Consider the following 5,956-nt stretch of genomic DNA (forward strand, 5'->3'; position numbering starts at 1 on the left):
GTATGATTTTAATAAAAATACACAGATTTTTTTTCTAGAAAAAGAAACAAATAAACAAGCAAATATGTTTTTAAATAGTTAATGCCAACATTTGAATATTCAATTCATATTTAAACTTACTTAAATACTTTGTTTTCATTTGCTAAAGGGTGTTTGTACTCACTGGAGAAAGAAAGAGGGACATAAAGAGAGAGTGGAAGGGAAAATAAGAAAGCACCCCTCGTGGGGTGATCAGTCCACAACCCCTTCTCCTCCATTTCTTCCTCCTTTTGGGATTTTGGGCATACATGCATATGTACCTGGAGTGTTTTTCAAGTCGTAGTTATTATTCAGGTACTTGAACTACACAGTGGGCCATGCAGAATCTAGCTGTCCCAACCACTATGTCACTGGTTGGCCTTAAATATTTGTTTTTAAAATTTAGTATATGCTCCACTGGATTGAAAAATGTTTTGGGTCAGCAGGTGACATGGAGATTAAGAGGGCTGGATCCCACATAGTGACTGTGCAGTTCGAGTCCCAGACCTGGTGTCTTGAAAATCACATCAGGTTGTGTGTGCATGCTTGCCAAAAATCTTAAGGGGAGCCTGAGTAGGGATTGCAGTGTGGCCATCCCCACTGAGCAGTGATATCTCACTTTTCACCCTACAGCAAATTAAAAAAAAAAAAAGGTTTCTTTGATCTTGCTTATATTGTTTCCTTAATCACTTTTTTTTTCTTTTCTGGTAGATTTTTTTCTAGTCAAGATAGGCTATTTTATTCTTTTTAAAGAGAAATGCTTGGGGCTGGCAGGTTGGTGTGGTGGTTAAGGGCACTGGACACCCACGTGGCCGACTGTGGTGCAAGTCCTGGCAGCTGGCCTTCTCTCTTTCTCTCTCTCACTCTGTCTCTCTCTGGTCAAACTAAAATAACTAACTAACTAAATAAATAAAATTAAATAAAAAATAACTCTAAATAAAAGAAGATAAATGCTTGACAATATTCTCATAGAAAAATAGAATGCAAGATATAGAAAATAAAAGCAATAGTGTAAAGAGTGACAAAATTTACTACAACTAGCAAATTATAACTGCAGATGTAAAGAAAATCCCAAAAGGGAATTGAAGAGATTTAAATATGTATTTTTTTCAGGCTAGGAAAATACTCCAAAATGATTTTTTTTTAAAAAATTTTACTGATTTTGCTGATGTTTTAATTTTTCTATTATACTGCAAACACTTTCATTCTTCCTGATATAAGAAAATTAATGAAGCAAAATAATTGTTTGGATTTAATTTTTGTCTCTAAATTTATAAAGAGCAAATAGTATACCTAGCATTTGTTCAGCACTAGATGACTCAGAATATGCAGTTCTGTTTTCAGTGGCATTCCTATTTAATTGAAGGGAAGGATGAGACTATTAAAGTTAAATACAGAATAATGGAGATATTAATTCACTAACCTTGGATGATGGAAAGGGTTATGCTATGGATAAGAAAGGAGAAATGACATATCAAGGTATCTTTCATAATGTTGATGGGATTGGATCAGATAGATGGATTTGATATGGATAGGCAGAGGGAGGAGAAAATATGGCGGAGTATACACCAGTGACAGTTACGTCCTTGCACCTTGGTATGTGAACCGAGACACTCAACACTACAGAGAAGTTCACTTGATGCTGGAACTAAGTCTGGATTAGTACCATAAATTGGTACCTGGCACTGACTAGGCACGTAGCAGTGGCTCGTTAAATACTGTAGAAGTGGAATGACTGAAATAAAGCATTATGGGAAGAAAAGAGTAACTTTTCTTGACTTTGGTCAAATGAGGTAGATATGACGTACATGACAGTAAACCTTTTGGCTTCTTTTTCTCTTTTTGGCTTATACTTAGTACAGGTTGAATATACCTAATGTGAAAACTCCAAATCTGGGAACCAGCAGTTAGCGTAATGGCTATGTCGCTGGACTCCCACGTAGTCGACCGTGGTTCGCGTCCCGGACCTGGTGGCTTAAAACCAACATCGGGCGCATGTGCGTGTGTGCCCAAGATCCCAAGAGGAGAATGGAGGAGAAGGGATTGCGGCGTAGCCATCCCCTCTGGGGAGTGATTTCTCGCTTTCTGTCTCTATGTCTCTCTCTGTCTGTCTGGCGAGCGCATGCGCCCTATAGTGAAAAACCTCTCAAAACAAAAACAAAAACAAAATAAAACAGAACAAAAAACCTCCAAATCTGCAATGCTCCAAAATCTAAAACTTTTTGAGTGCTGACATGATGTCGCAAGGGGAAAATTTCACACCTGACCACATGTGATGGGTCACAGTCAAAATGCTACAATACAAAAACGTATAAAATTACCTACAGGCTATGTGTATAAGGCACCCTTGAGATATAGATGAACTTTGTAGTTAGTCTTGGGCCCATCTCCAAGAAATATTATTATGTGTATGCGAATATTTCAAAACTTAAAAAAAAAAAATCTGAAACACTCCAGTCCCAAGCATTTCATATAAAGGTTATTCAATCTTTAGTAGCTAGCCCTTAATCTTCCCAGTTAGAATCATGGAATGAACATGTCTGCATCCTGATTGTTTATTTATTTATTAGTAGTTTGCTCTAGGATGTGTGCACTCACTGGAGAGAGACACAGAGAGAAACAGAGAGAAAGTAAGAAATTACTCTCCAGGGTGATGGCTATGCTGTAATCCCTTCTCCTCCATTCTCCTCTTGGGATTTTGGGCACGCACATGTCCCTGGCATGATTTTCAAACTGCCAGGCTGGGACCCAACCATGCAGTCATCCATGTGGGATCCAGAGGTCTCAATCACCATACCACCTGCTGGCCTATCTGCATCCTAATTTTTAAACAGTTATTCATTTATTTCTTCAGAGAGAGAATTAGTCACTTATTACTCATGGGAGAGAGCAAGCCCAAGAGGATCTTTGTGTTGTAATCTATCTCTAGCCTCAGCTGGCTTGGACATGCACAGTGAGCGTGGTCAGGTAGGTGCTAGGATGCGAACCCAAGAACTTTTCATGTGGCTATCCAGTTGTGTCATCACAGTACCACAACGTGGACCTATTCATCCTGATTTTTAACATATAATCAAGTTTTATCTTTTCCAGTTCTCTCATCTTTATCTTCTCATTGCCAAGCCTCCAAATTAAGATAACATCTGTCCACAGCTGTACGACTGTTGAAGACTCCTGGCAACTCTCCAAATCTATGTTGGCATAACTGCTACTGCTCAGCAGGATCCCAAGGCCTCAATTGTCTGTAAGGTACATTTGGATGCTCTTGCATCCTGCACTGTCTGTTCCTTGTTTTCCACTAGATCTCCACATCTCCCTGCAGAACATTTCCCTTCAGTAATTACATGAACGCTTGGTGTGCCCAGCCTGTACCAAAGTTTATTCTAGACTAAGTTATCACATTCATTATAATTTCTCAGTTCTAGAAGCTTGTACTTTTCTTCCAGCTAAACTTACCTTATCATTTATTCATTTTTTCAACTGGTGTTCCTACAGTCATAAGGAAAAAAAAATGGCTTTAGAATGTCTTCTATGCCATTTCCCTAACTCCCACATATAATTAATAAGCAAAATTTTAAAACATAAGGAATACAGCTCCTTCCCATGGCTTTGCACCAATCACACACACATAAATAAATAAACAGTGAGTCGGTGCGTAGAACTGGGCTCATGGCAGGAATGTTGAGTTATGGCTGAGCAGAGTCAGAAAACAAATGAATTAGCCCCAAAGAGGTAAGGAAGGTGAGATTCACACCTACTATTAGGTTTTCAAGTCAGAATTTTACAATAACAGTGATTCCAATGTATTGCATAAATAGGAAATTTCAATTTAGATTATGTATTATACAGTATACTACAATAGATGATGTATTGGATCTGTCATTCCAGTAATTTTTTTTCTACACTTCTTTTTACCTGCTTCTCTCCCCTTAATTCGTAGGACATCTTATCATCATTATTCTTTTTTTAGAGAATGTCTTGTTATAGGATGCGTGTGCTCCCTGGGGAGACAGAGAAAGAGAGACAGAAAGCGAAAAGTCACCCCCCAGGGAGGATGGTTATGCCACAATCCCATCTCTTTAATTATTTTCTTGAGATTTTGGGCACACGTGCACATGCGCACAGCCTGAATTTTAAACCACTAGATCCGGGAGTCGAACTGCAGTCAACTATGTGGGAGTTCAGCAATGTAATTTATGCCATCTGCTGTTGTCTTATCATCATCATTTGATTAAATTTTGTTTTCATTGGTTTGAAGTTTATAATTCATATTATCCGCCAAAGTTTTTCTTTTAGCTCTAATTGAGATTTAATTGACATACAAATACTGCACACATTTAATATGCATGTCTTGTTAAGCTGGGACAGATGCACACATTTGTAGTAGCGTAATCATAACTAAGGTACTAATCATATCCATTACCTCTAAAAACTTTCCTCTGTTCTTTTTGTTTGTTTGTTTCTTCAAGTTTCCTATTTTTATTTTTTTCCCTTGATATTGAAGATCAATTTAGCCAGGATAGTAAAAGTTTCTCAAGAATATTTTTAAAAGTTTGCAGCTCGTTGAAAGCATGTCTGCCATGGGGACCCGCCCGGAGCCACACGCTGAAGGGAGCAGGTACCATGCAGTCGGACGACGTTATCTGGGACACGCTGGGAAATAAACAGTTCTGTTCCTTCAAAATGAGAACCAAGACTCAGGGCTTTTGCAGAAATGAATACAGCCTGACTGGACTGTGTAATCGGTCATCTTGTCCCCTGGCAAATGGCTGGTATGCCACTGTCAAGGAGGAGAAAGGGCAGTGCTACCTGTATATGAAGGTTGTAGAGCGAGCAGCACCTCCTACGTGGCTCTTGAGCGGGTCGGGCTCAGTAAAAACGACAAGAAAGCACTGGAACAAACAGATGAGAATTTAATTTACTGGCCCCGTTTCATTTGACACAAATGTAAGCAGAGATTCATCAACATAACCCAGTATCTAATTAGAATCAGGAAGCTGACACTAAAGCGACAGAGGAAACTCGTTCCTGTGAGTAAGAAGGTGGAGCACAGGGAGAAGAGAAGAGAGGAAAAGGCACTAAGGGCTGCTCAGCCGTTCAACGCCATCGAGGAGCTACTGGAGAGACTGAAGCAAGACGCGGATGGCGACATCTACAGCTTCCCCATCCATGCCTTTGACAAGGCCCTGGAACAGCAGGAGGCAGAGACTGACATTTAAGTTGCTGAGGAAGAAGATGAAGAAGATGCTGATGAAGATGCAGGAGAAAAGAATTGTGGAAGACGATGAGGTGGATGAGAGTGACTTAGGTGGTTTTGAGGCTATGGATAAGCTGAACGCCAGCAGGGATGAAGGTCAGGACAACAAACCCTCCAGTGAAGAGGAAGGGAAAAAGGCCCTTAATGCCAAACACAAAGGCAAAGCACCCACAGAAGGACCTTTGCAGAGAAAATGAGCCACAGCCACGTGATCTGTCATAGGACTCCTTTTTCTTTATCTTACACACACCCCCTCCAGTTCTGCTGCTGGGTTGTGTGTAACAGAGTACTTGTGTTTTTACTGTTTGTGCCACTGGATTGGGGCAAGAAATCTGGAGGGGAAGAAAGCCTTAAATTGTGAACAGAGTATTTTTATAACATGTATATAACACATGAGAAGTTTCACTAAGGTTAGCAATATTAAAATATTCCTAAATTGTAAACATTACAAAAAAAAGTTTGCAAGTGTTTTCTTCAGAATTTTAACTTGTTTCCATTGTCTGGGTAAGCATTCTAATAAACTGAATGAATACAAACGCTTCTCTGTAATTTACAGACTGTGACTAAACTCAGCTTTGATGCAGCCTGTGGGGTAACTGTGATACTGGGTAACGCCGGTCCCTCTTACCTAACACCACTGCCCATCAGTCTTCACAATGCTCTTGGTAAAAGTTTACTTAACCT

General features: G+C 39.6%; 1 pseudogene; it reads left to right on the forward strand.

Moving 5' to 3' along the window:
- The first annotated feature begins 4,625 nt into the window (after window positions 1-4,625).
- Window positions 4,626-5,469, forward strand: LOC102497587 (protein MAK16 homolog pseudogene; annotated as a pseudogene).
- Window positions 5,470-5,956: the final 487 nt, after the last annotated feature.

This window comes from Tupaia chinensis, unplaced genomic scaffold (genome assembly GCF_000334495.1).
Source record: "Tupaia chinensis unplaced genomic scaffold, TupChi_1.0 Scaffold000012_1, whole genome shotgun sequence".
NCBI lineage: Eukaryota > Metazoa > Chordata > Mammalia > Scandentia > Tupaiidae > Tupaia > Tupaia belangeri.